Raw genomic sequence first — 12,828 nt, 5'->3', positions numbered from 1 at the left:
AAGATTGGCCATTTAACACATCCATTCTTTTTTTTTTAAACGTTATTTTTTATTTGAAGTATATTTGATTTACAATGTTGTGTTAGTTTCAGGTGTACAGCAAAGAGATTCATATATATATATATATACACACACACACACACACACACGTATATATCTATATATTCTTTTTCAGATTCATTTCCCTTATAGGTTATTACAAAATATTGAGTATAGTTCCCTGTGCTATACAGTAGGTCCTTGTTGTTTTTCTATTTTATATATAGTAGTGTGCATATGTTAATCCCAAACTCCTAATTTATCCCCCCCCTTTCCCCTTAGGTAACCATAAATTTGTTTTCTATGTCTGTAGGTCTGTTTCTGTTTTGTAAATAAGTTCATTTGTATCATTTTTTATTTTTTTAGGTTCCACATATGAACGATATCATATATTTGTCTTTGTCTGGCTTTGTCTGTGATAATCTCTAGGTCCATCTAACACATCTATTCTTATCCATTAATTTATTTTGTTAAAAAAATCCATTGTAGATGGAAAACTTTCTAAAATGTATTATATATTATCTTGATTTATTTAATCTAGTATCTTGAATAGACTTTAACTTTTCCTTGATCACTCAGGGGCCTGGGAGGTGATGTAATAAAGTTGTCAGGGAGATTATAGTTTCTTCGTGGATTTTACCCTGCACTAATGGTTCCTAGGTTGCAATGAATTTTTGTCACCTTTCTAGTTTTTATATCTACACCTTCACGGCAAGATACTCAGCTGTATTCTGTCTGTGGTTAGTGTGTTTGCCTCTGTGAGCCCAATCTTCCTTTTCCTAATCTGCTATAGAATGGGAAACAGATGAGCAGGCTAAAAGAAAAAAAAAAAAAAGAAAAAAGTAGTCAGAAGTTCCATGGGAAGTTCTAGAAGTTCAATGAAAAGACATGGTCTTTGTGACAACTCTTACGGTTGCTTGGGGTTGTTTTTTGGCTGAAACATAAGTAATGTTTGACTAGGTAGGAATTACCATACATTTTAGAAGTTAGAGCCATTTACAGCAATACAGCTTGACTTGTTTATGTTGTATATGATCAATGTGTACTGAATTATACTCAATATTTTGTAATAACCTATAATGGAATATAATCTGAAAACAATATAACTGAGTCACTTTTCCATACACCTGAAACTAACACAATATTGTAAATCAACTATACTTCAATTAGAAAGAGAAAAAGATACTCTAGTTTCCCAGTGGGTAGTCTCATATAGGTGAGGCATTTCCAAGGACAGTTTGCATTAGTCAAAATGAAATTGTGGACAAAGGAGAAACAGATGGGGATAGGACTTCCACGTAGCATTTTCCAAAGTAGATTTGACAGAATGCTGACTCTGAGAGAAACTGTGAAATAAAAGGTCCCGTGGCTAAATGAGTTCAGGAAATGTGGCCAACTCTATTCCCTGTTGTTGGAGATTCACCATAAATACTAGCATGTTAAGGGGCCTGAGAAGCCTTGCAGTAAAAAAATACAAAGAACTTTTTTGTACCTGGTGATTTGATGTTGGAACACCATCTTACTCCCTGCTTGAGAAAACAAGAGGAGAAGGCTGAAGGCTGCAATCCACAGAGAACTTGTCTCATTCTTAATACCATTTGGCCCAGAAGAAAGCAACAGAGAGTGATCAGGCATAAACACAGCTGCTTTTATTCAAGGGACAGTCTTTTGTATGTAACAGATGCTCAGTCGATTTTTGTTCCTGTGTGTAAATGAATAAGGACGATTCATGGGGAATCTGTGTTGAAAGATGGCTGAAGTGATAAGGCAGAAAAGAATGGAATCAGACTCAGTCTCACTTAATAGTAATAGTTTATATTTATTAAGAACTCACTACGTGCCAGGCTTTATCCAGATTGGCTCACTTAAGCATCATAATAGTTTTGTGGGGTAGGTGCTAACATCATTCCCATTTTTTTTTTTTTTTTTGCACACTGCTCCATAGTCTCATTTATTTATTTATTTATTTTCAACATCTTTATTGGGGTATAATTGCTTTACAATGGTGTGTTAGTTTCTGCTTTATAACAAAGTGAATCAGTTATACATATACATATGTTCCCATATCTCTTCCCTCTTGCATCTCCCTCCCTCCTACCCTCCCTATCCCACCCTTCCCATTTTATGGCTGAAGAAATTGGGTCACTGAGAGTTTAAATAAACTGCCTAAGGCCACACAACTAGTAAGTGACAGAAATGGGATTCAAATCCTCTCTGGCTCTAGAGCCAATGCCTATGACCTTTCACTTTTGCAAGCCCATCACTTTTGAGTGCTGGCAGTGGGGAAAGGAGATATGAAATAGGGACATTGCTCCAAAGGAGGTGATAATGGACATGGGAAGAGAGTACATAGACACGAAAAGATAAATTACTTTTCCAAGGTTAAGTGCCAAGATGAATGAGATGCACAGTGGAATAGATGTATGGACAAGGTATTTAAAACCCGTAAGGTATGTTGTGTATGTAATATATTCTCAGAATTGTTATTAATGATAATGATACTGCTTTGGAGGAGAGAAGAGATCTGAAGGGGATGGTGACTGTGGAGATAATAATAATAATAATGCTTTTCGTAATTCTTTCCAGTTTACATAGCATTTTTGTATATTTTATTATGTTTATTTTTCTCTGCAAGCCTTAGGGGGTTATACTGTTTATATTCTTATTATTCCCATTGTCCATATGGGGAACTGAGGCCTAAGGGAGTTAAGTGATTGACCAAAAGGCCCCACAGCTAGTAGGCAATGGAGCCAGAATTGGCATCGCAGGTTGCTGATTCCAAAGCCTCACCTTTTCCTCTATCCTCTACTCTCTCTTACAGGAGGCAGATTTTAAGAGTACAGGGAGGAGGTTCCAGGCTTAGGGAACTTAGGGATTGTGGTTAGAAATGAGACTTCCCAGGTGTGTTTTAGGAAGGTGGACTGGGCAAGCCTGGGTGGAAGGGTTGGGGGTAACATGGAGGTGAGGCTGGAGAAGCAGGCTGGGCTTGTCTGTGATGGGCTCCCAATGCCCATGGAAGGAGTCAGGACATTATTCTGAGATCATTGGGGAACCTTTCAAGGGTTTAAGCAGAAAAGTGAACGTGTGTGTGTGTGTGTGTGTGTGTGTGTGTGTGTGTGTGTGTGTGTGTGTGTGTGTGTGTGTAGACACACACATACATCTAAGATTAGTATAGAACTGATGGTAGAATAGAATGGAGAGGGAGAACCTGAGGTCCTAGAACCACTTAGCAACTATTTAGAAAATCTTGGTGTACAACTTGCCAAGACGATTATACGGGCTCTGATATGATTTATGGGAGTAGGTGGGCAGTTAGAATTAACCCCTGGATGACCCTATAAATTCAGATCTGTGTTAAAACTCTTCATGGCACCAGAGGGCTGGCTTTCACAGTGATTGTGCCCTGGTATCTCCTGGTCCATCCTGTAGATTCAAGAAGAGTATTGTGTGGGCTTGAAGTTGTCTGCCTCACTGTCCCGTTTAGGCCTGGCAAAAAGAGAACCCCAGGAGGTGAAAGGAATATGTTTAGCTCATTTAAGACCTCTCTGAGCTCTAGACTTATTATTATTATTTTTAATATTTATTTATTTATTTAGGCTGCTCCAGGTCTTAGTTGTGGCACGCGGGATCTTTAGTTGTGGCATGCACGTGGGATCTAGTTCCCCGACCAGGGATCGAACCCGGGCCCCCTGCGTTGGGTACGTGGAGTCTCACCCACTGGACCACTGGGAAGTCCTCTAGACTTATTTTTTGAGGCCCTATCCCACATTAATATATTAAAATCCTCTCAACATATATTAAACATGCAAGTAATATCTATTTGCATTGAATATAAAAATAATCGTGGTATAAAATGAAGAGGGCCTTGATTAAGCAGTACAGAAATGAGATGTAAAAGGAAAGAGAAAACCCAAGGGATACCCTGAAGGCAGGATCCACAAGACTTTGATGATGCTGGGTTTGAGGAGGAAAAAGGAATCAGAGGATCCTACCTTTCGTCCAGCCCTCATTGCAGCCTAGAAATCTAGGGGCATGATAGCAGCCCAGGAGAAATACTGAAAGGGGAGAAATATGAATTTAGATTTTGGACAGATTGAGATTGAGATGATGGTGATATCCAGCTAAGTAGGTAGAGATAAGGGTTCAAAGTTTACAGGAGACATTAAGACTGAAGATGTAGGTCTGTGAGTGTGAGGGTGTCACCTCTATGCCGTTGGTTGAACTTATTAAAGAAGTTGGGTTCTCAGAGAAAAGCTGCATGTTGAGGAGGTGAGAAGCGGAAATGAAGACAAAGAGAGTGGAAAAAAAAAAGGTTATTCTTCAGGTAAACAAATACCTGAGTGAGATCTTGTTGGAGTCAAAAGAGCCACGTGGATCCACATGTCACTTCTGTCATTTACTGCCGTAAATGGCAAGTCCCGTCACCTCCCTTCACAGCTGTGATGTTTTCCCCTTCCGCTGCAAAATCAGAAACATAGTTCTGTTTCTGCCCAAGTCATGAGGATAGTGTGGGGATCCAATGAGGTACTGTCAAGATGTGGCTGTCTCCGCAGGCAGTCTGCTTCCAGCCGGTGCCAAACAGTATGCTTCAATCTGTAACAACCTTGACACAGACCTTGGCAAATAATCCACCAGCACAAAAAACGTAAGTGAGCAATGCAAACTTTACTGGAGATTTTGTAGAGCAGACTAGAAGAGGATTATATTACATCCCCTAAAGTATTCAGTTTCCAGCAGCAATGACTTCTGCGAAGTCCATTTTCCTTCACACTGATGCAGGTGGTGATTTCCTTTCTTCCCCTGAGGTGTCTGCCCGACCCCTACGGGTACTCAGTTGTTCCTCTGTTACATGGAGCCATTTAGCTCTGCCACTGACCTGCATTCCTACTCATCTGGTTACTCAACAAAATAAAAGTCCTCAAGTAAAGAACACCACTTTTATCCTTAGAAAGTTTGGTGATCACCTATTTTTACTCACATATTCCCTTTGGGAGCTTCATCTTTATCCCACCACTATGCCCAGTAGTCCACAGCTCACACCCCACACCATCATTCCATCTCTCCCAGCCCTGAGAGGAGTTCTGTCAATGAGCGTTTTCTCCAGTCTTGTTACAGAATCATTCTGTCAACTCTAAAGTGATGGGAACTTTATTCTTAGCGTCAGAAGAAGTCAAGGGAGGTGGTATTTTCGAGAGGGTGGTATTTTCAAGAGAGAGGATGTAGTAGAAAGCTCTACAGAGAAGATGGAGAAAAGGAGGACCATGAAAAGGGCATTGGGTCAGTCAGAGAGATGATCCTGACATTAATGTCAGCAGGATGGTGGGGGTGGAAGCTTTGAAGGCAAGGATTCAGGAGTGAGCAGGTGTTACGGAGGAGGAAAAAGTTTTCCTGATTTCCCTGGGAGCAAATCTCTCCACCAATCGCTATATAAGGTGCATTCAGAGGAAATGCAGATTTGGATGGAGAAAGCAGCAGCAGGGCCAAATAGAGCGGCCCAGGAAACAGGTGTAATCAATCAAGTTCATTCTGCAGAGAAGAAAGGGCAGTTAATTGTGCTGATAGGAGGCTCATCCCTTGCCCGTTACAACTATCTAAGAGCTTATGTAACAGATGAAATTTCCAAAAGCAGCAAGAAGTTCCCCAGCCAGAAACAGACATTTCTGGGCAAAAGTCACAGGACAGGTACATTAGTGAATGATACAAATTTATATTTAATCGCCTAATTAAAAATATTGAGTGAGAATATTAGATTCCAGAACTAGAGGGGAACCTTGAATATTACCTAATCTAACCCTGATGGTACAGAATCAGAAACTGAGGCTCTGGACAGGTTACCTTATTCATGCTAATTAATTAGACAGACCCCCCCCCCCCCACCCATTCTACTCTCAGATCCAAGAGCGCTAGTTCAGAACTCTTTCAAGTGCAATACATAACCTTCCACACTGCTGGCATTTATACACTACAATTTTGCAAAGCAAAAAGTTGATGGGGGATTATCCAGAGAATTATTTAAACTGATTTTCCTTCAATCAGTGAGGACATAGATTTATCAGTTTTACAGGTTGGAAAACTGAGGCTTGGATAGACTAGTCATACGGCTAGTAAGCGGCAGAATGGGAGCTAGAACAAGTCTGGTTTGACTCCAAGTCCAGTTTGTGTTTTCACTACAAGACAGCTGTTTCTGGCTTTGCAAGATCCTGTCAAGACACTAACACGCTCAGTATTATACATGCTTCTCAGCATTACACACAAACGAGGCATCCTTCTCTGAAAACATCATGGAGAGAGTGTGTGCATGGCGTGGGAACACTGTGTTCAGAGGAGAAATTCTACCAGTTAGGTCTGGCCAGTAAACTGGAGACTTTCTTATCTGGCCTCATAATCCTGACTGATGCCTGTGAGAGTTAGGGTCTACGTCATTTGCCCTTTTTTGTCTAGTAGTTGTATTTTGGTTTCTTCAGTGCTTAAAGTCTCATTAGAACTAAGAAAAGCGTGATCAATTACTTTTAATTTCAACTGTTGGGGTATGAAACAACATAGCCAAAAAAAAAAAAAGATTTATGATAATGTAGCGACTAAGAGTGGAATTTTTTTTTTTTTTTTTTTTTTTGCGGTACGCGGGCCTCTCACTGTTGTGGCCTCTCCCACTGCGGAGCACAGGCTCCGGATGCGTAGGCTCAGCGGCCATGGCTCACGGGCCCAGCCGCGCCGCGGCATGTGGGATCTTCCCGAACCAGGGCACGAACCCGTGTCCCCTGCATCGGCAGGCGGACTCTCAACCACTGTGCCACCAGGGAAGCCCTAAGAGTGGACTTTGAGAGGCAGAATACTGAGGTTCAAATCCTGACTTCACTATTTAAACTATTTTGCACAACTTATTCTACTTTTCTGAGCCTCAGTTTCTTCATATGTAAAATGGGGATAATAATACCTAACTCATGGGGTTCTTGTGACAACTGAGTTAATAAATGCATGACAGGCTACTTTTTGAAAGTGACATGGAGTGGGTGAGGCCATGTCAACAGCAGAGCCTGAGACTTAGAAGCCAGGAACTTTCTCTAGAGAATGTACCAACCATTGCCTGTGCCAGAGGGCTCTGGAAGCCAGGACAGCATCTTCTACATTGTTCTTTCATCTCGTTTTTGTTGCTGTTTGGTAAGGCCCATCAGCTTACCACAGCCTGACTACTGTCCATCCAGTCCTCCCATTCTACCCACTACATATAGCCAATTTCCTCTCCAGATGGCCCAGAACACTTTTAAGTCACTGCCACCCCCCACCTTCTCATTCCACACACTCACAACCATAAAACAAGACGAGGAAGATGGAGCCTAGATACCTCAAAGCAGGGTTGACCAACCTTCCTAATTTGCTTGGAATTGAAGAGATTCCTGAGACTTCAGTTTTAAAATCAGGACAATCCTGGGCAAACCCAGATAAATTTATCACCCTACCCAAAAGGTGGTTGGGGGTATGATGGCAAAATCCTCAAACTTGACCAAGATGGGGCTAGATGGAACCAGCTTGAGATCTCTTACAAAACCGGGATGGTGATGAAATTCACGTATGGAATTGCTAATTTTGAAGCTGTAATGCACAGAGCCAGTAACAGGGAACATGCACTTATTCAATTGTTTATTCATCAAACATTAATTGAGGGCTTACTACATGCTGGGAAGATTTTAAGCACTAGGGAACACAACAGGCAAAGTCTCTGCCCTCATGGAAATTTTATTCTAGTGTGTGCCTATGTGGGGACAGACAACAAACAAAGATATCAAATGTCAATTAGGGATAAATTCTCTGAAGGAAAGGACAATTAGGATAAGGAAACAGTGGCTGTGTGGGTTTGAAATAGATCAATCAGGATAAGTTTCTCTAAAGAGATGATATTTGAGCACTTAGAGAAAGAGCAAGCCAGGAGAATGTCAACGGGGCACAGTATTCCAGGCAGAGAAAACAAGTGCAAAGGCTCTGGGAGGGGAACGTGCCTGCACAGGAACAGAATAAAGGCGAGTAGGGCAGGGATGAAAGGAGCCAGGGTTACAGTAGCAAGGAATGAAGTGGCAGAAGCGGCTAGGGGCCAGATGCTTAGAGCCTTGCAAACTAAGGTAAGGATTTAGGGTTTTAAATGCCAGCTGTTATTATAAAGGTAACGCTATTCTTCCATATTCTCTGCTGAGGGTTGGCTCTGTTATCTGCTGTTTTTCTACTCATCTTTGCTTCGTTCTGTCAAACAAAAAGTTTAGCATCTGCTCTTCATTTAACAAATGGCTTATAAAGACACTGTTCCAGGCATTGTGGATTAGAAATTGGTTCTCTCAAACAGCTTACCATCTAGTTAGGGGAGGGTGGGTGGAGCACATTATTGAAAACACGTGAAAAGAATCAGCAGCCGTGGGGCTTCCAAGGAAACACCTGATAACTACCAAGAAGAAACCAGGTTTCAATTTCCCAGAGAGGTGAGGAGTTGCTTCCGGTGCGCCCCAGGGCATCATGGGAGGAGTGCGCACCGGGGAAGGGAAGGCTGGACGGGATTCCGCCATGGTTGGGACCAGCCGGGAGACGGTGAGGGGCCGTAGCCGGTGAGTGTACGTTTGGAGCTTGTGAGAGAGGCAGGCTTTCCTCGTCAGCTCCGCGATTCCAGAGCGTAACTGTGTGTGTGGTGGGAGGGTGTGAAACTGGAAGTGGTGAGGAAATTCGAACCCCCGGCTCTTGACGTGACTGGGCCGCGAGGAAATTTCTGAAAATTCTCAAGTCGCCAAATTCCATTTGAAGTTCTTCAGTACGTTTATAGGTATTTGATTACATTGCATATACATATACTTAGGGCTAAATCCATTTTGGGGTACTAAAAACTGTGGGTATCAATAGAATTATTTTTCAGAATATACCGGAAAAAAATATGATTCTTTTGTTCCAAAGATACCACCTTCCCATCCATCCTCTTAACATTTTTCGTAATTTGAGGGCTCTTTCTGTGTTGTACCTCAGTTTCCCCGAGAGAGAGCCATAAGCCATTATTTCTGTGAGGAGCTGAGAAAATAGCCCGACCTCTTGGGAAGGTCAGGCTACTATAATATAAGAAAAGCCCTGTTTTGGGTGTGTTCCCCAAGAGGAATGTTTTTCTCCTTCATCAGCGAAGAGGCTTTTTTTTTTCTCTCGTGGGCTCCGGAAGCAGCATCTTGGTGGCGCTTGGAGCCAGGAGGGAGGAATCAGGCTGGTAAATTCCATCCTTAAGTAAGTTGAGGTTCTTTCCATCTGCCCACAGCTGATTCTTCAGCTTCCCACTTAGGAAAATGTGACCGGCTAAGTCCGCAGTGAAGGTGCCTGGGGACACTGGTGTCAATGTAACATGTGCCCAAACCTCTGTCACAGCCAGGAGGCAGAATTTAAGTTTGCTCACTGACAGCTGCCGTGTTAGCCCCGGAATGTTAATGCTTACCGAAAACTTGGATGAAAGGCAACAAACAGCTTTTAGTGGTTGTGCTAATGGTCTCATCCATTAAATGACCCTCTCCTCTTCACCTTTCTGTTGTCAGTTATACCCATGTCTTTGATGAGAATTGGATATGAAGTCCTGTTAAGCACGTTACTTTTAGTTATTGTATTTAAAAAATATGAGCCTTTAAAAAAATTCCCAAAGTGAGGAACACATTGTAGAAAGATTGAAAAACATACTGAAGGAAAAATTTAAATCACTTCTAAGATTTTAGCATAGAAGTAATCTCTACCTAAATTTGGATTAAGTCCTTTTACACCTTTTTTTTTATGTTTGTAAACACATACACACTTTTGTTTTTTTTAAACGTGCTTTAAACAAATACACAATTAGGGTATCAGCCTGTAAGCATGATTTTGTGTTCTGCCTTTACAACTTAACAGATTATGGGAAATTTTATAATATTAACTCTTCTTCTACATCATGATTTTTAATAGTTACATATCGTTCCATCCTATGACAGTTTTCTATTTTGGGGCATTTAGGGTGAGCTAATTTGTTTTTCTTTTAAATATTCCTGTAAACATATGTGTGTATATGTTTATGCATATCTTTATGATATTTATAGAATAGACTTTCTGGGCAAAGGCTATGACTGTTTTAAGGTTTGCAGTAGTATAATGCCTGTTATTAGAGTCTCCACAGTAGTGATGTGGCATAAGAAAACAGTAAGTATTCTCTAATGATTGTTGCGGAACCCAAGCTCATATTGCTTGCCACACAACAGGTCAGCAAATCAAGAGACGAGTTGTTGGGGCAGGGAATAGTGACTTTATTCGGAAAGCCAGCAGACCGAGAAAATGGTGGACTAGGGTCCTCAGGTGAGATGGTCCAGAACCAGCTTCCCTGAGGTAGAATTCAGGCTTTTTTTTATACTAAAAGGGAGGGAGTGTTGTTAGCTGTTGCAGACTTGGTGTCAGAATCCTTTGTTCTTGCAGCTGTCCAAGTAGGTCAGATCATGGTGTTTCTGTAAACCTCCAACAAGACAAATGTTATTCTCTGTTCTGCAACTTTTTACCTCTATATGAATGGAAAAGTGTTAACACTTGTAAAGACCAGAGCCTTGAGAATTGGCTAATCTTGTATATTTCAGGCTATAGGCAACAATTAAGTTGTAGCAAAAACGATAGAGTACAAAGGTTAAAGTAAAAGAAACAGATCTAATATGGAGTCAGTTTTGTTATTCCCTAGTACATGAGCATGCTGATTTTCAGCTGTTGTAAATATGCAATAGTCAGTGCAACATGACTGCAAAGTAAAATGACAAATACTGCCAAATTTTCAGAATTTAATGAAGTTGTTGAAAGTGGTATTAGAAAACTGCTTGAATTTTGCAAAGCCACTGGCCAGGGTGATGCAGCAGCACTGAACTAGTTAATAATTAAAGTTCTGAACATTGACGATGATGATGATCCAATAAGTGCTTCAAGAGAGTGAGTTTAGGATCAAAGGATTAGGAAGACCCTTAAAATATCAATGAAGACATCATACAGTTTTTGCAAAAAAGGACATTCTTTATGATTGCATTGCAAAAGTTAAACATAAAGGGTGCCACATCATACAAGATTGTGAGAACGATGTTCCTTTCCTCTCAACTCCAACATTGATTCATTCTTTGTTCTAAGAATTAACAGAGATGCAGTTATAACGTAAATCTTGTGATGTATAAGAAAATAAATTTATTTCAGTACTTCTGACTTGATTTTTATGATAAAATCCCAATCAGACTTTTCCCCCACAATTTACTGTGTAATTTTGGACTTCATTTTAATTAATTTAGATTCACCTTAAGTGGTTGTTTTCTGAGGTACATGATTGTTGATGTAGAAAATCACAAAGAATTTCCCCCCAAACTCAGAACTATGAAGTGAGTTCAGTAGGGTTTCAGGGTATAACATAAACATACAAAAATCAGTTATATTTCTTTATGCTGTATGCTAGCACTGAACATGTGGACACCAAAATTAGAAATACAGGGACTTCCCTGGTGGCACAGTGGTTAAAAATCTGCCTGCCAATGCAGGGGATACAGGTTTGATCCCTGGTCTGGGAAGATACCACATGCCATGGAGCAACTCAGCTCGTGCACAACAACTGAGCCTGTGCTCTAGAGCCTAAGAGCCACAACTACTGAAGCCCTCGTGCCTAGAGCCCGTGCTCCACAAGAGAAGCCACCGCAATGAGAAGCCTGTGCACCACAACAAAGAGGGGTCCCCGCTCCCTGCAACCAGAGAAAAGCCCATGCGCAGCAACAGAGGCCCAATGCAGCCAAAAAAAAAAAAAAAAAAGAAAAGAAATACAGTACAATTTACAATTACTTAAAAACAAAAAGAAAAAGAAGAATTTAGGTGTAAATCTAGCAAAACATGTACAGGACTTGTATGCTGGAAACTGTAAAACAAGGAAGAAAGAAATTGAAGAAGATCTAAATAAATGGAAAAACATACTTTATTCATGAATTGGAAGAATCAACATAGTAAGTAAGCTAATTTTCCCCAAAGTGGTAAATAGATTTAATGTAATTCCTATCAAAAATTATAACTCTGGCTTTAAAGTTTGACATACAGTATCGTAATTATTATTTTCCCAAAGCACTATAATTGTAGTATTTCCCCCAATGAAAAATTTTAACAGCTTTATGGGGATATAATTGATGTATGATGAACTGTACATATTTAAAGAGTCTCGACATATGTATACACTGTGACACCATCATCTGAATCAAGATAACGAACATGCCCATCACCCCCAAAGTTTCCTCCTGGTCCTTTGTAATACATCCTACTGTCCATCTGTGCCTCCCATAAATCCTGCCTCTCTATCCCTAGGCAACCACTGGTCAGCTTTCAGTCACTATAGATTCATTTTTTTTCTAGAATTTTATATAAATGGAATAATAGAGTCTACACTTTTTTGGTCTGACTACTTTTCAATCAGCATTATTATTTTGAGATCCATCCATGTTTTTGTGTGTGTTAATAGTTTATTTTTATCATTTAAAAAAATTATTTATTTATTGTTTCTGGCTGCGTTGGGTCTTCATTGCTGCGGGCGGGCTTTTCTCTCGTTGCGGCGAGCGGGGGCTACTCTTCATTGCGGTGCGCGGGCTTCTCATTTGGGTGGCTTCTCTTGTTGCGGAGCACGGGCTCTAGGTGCACGGGCTTCAGTAGTTGTGGCTCCGGGCTCTAGAGCGCAGGCTCAGTAGTTGTGGTGCATGGACTTAGTTGCTCCGCGGCATGTGGGATCTTCCTGGACCAGGGCTCGAACCCGTGTCTTAACCACTG

The 12,828-nt window shown here is 40.9% G+C and overlaps 1 protein-coding gene across 14 annotated transcripts in view; it reads left to right on the top strand.

Annotated features, from left to right (window-relative positions):
• LOC307177111 (uncharacterized protein) overlaps window positions 1–12,828 on the top strand; it is a 319,987-nt gene that overhangs the window by 108,382 nt on the left and 198,777 nt on the right. For 4 of the 14 annotated variants that reach the window (XM_079903919.1, XM_079903909.1, XM_079903915.1 and 1 more), the window contains exon 1: window positions 8,509–8,627. The exons of 4 other annotated variants lie outside the window; for them this stretch is intronic. The gene's annotated coding sequence lies outside the window, so the exon portion shown is untranslated. Of the gene's footprint in view, window positions 1–8,508; window positions 8,628–12,828 lie in introns of those variants that run through there. 6 more of the 14 variants (XM_079903910.1, XM_079903917.1, XM_079903916.1 and 3 more) reach the window with 2 other exon arrangements.

The sequence above is a fragment of the Stenella coeruleoalba genome (genome assembly GCF_951394435.1).
Source record: "Stenella coeruleoalba genome assembly, chromosome: 19".
Taxonomy (NCBI): Eukaryota; Metazoa; Chordata; class Mammalia; order Artiodactyla; family Delphinidae; genus Stenella; species Stenella coeruleoalba.
This window is presented reverse-complemented; position numbering and strand designations above follow the sequence as displayed.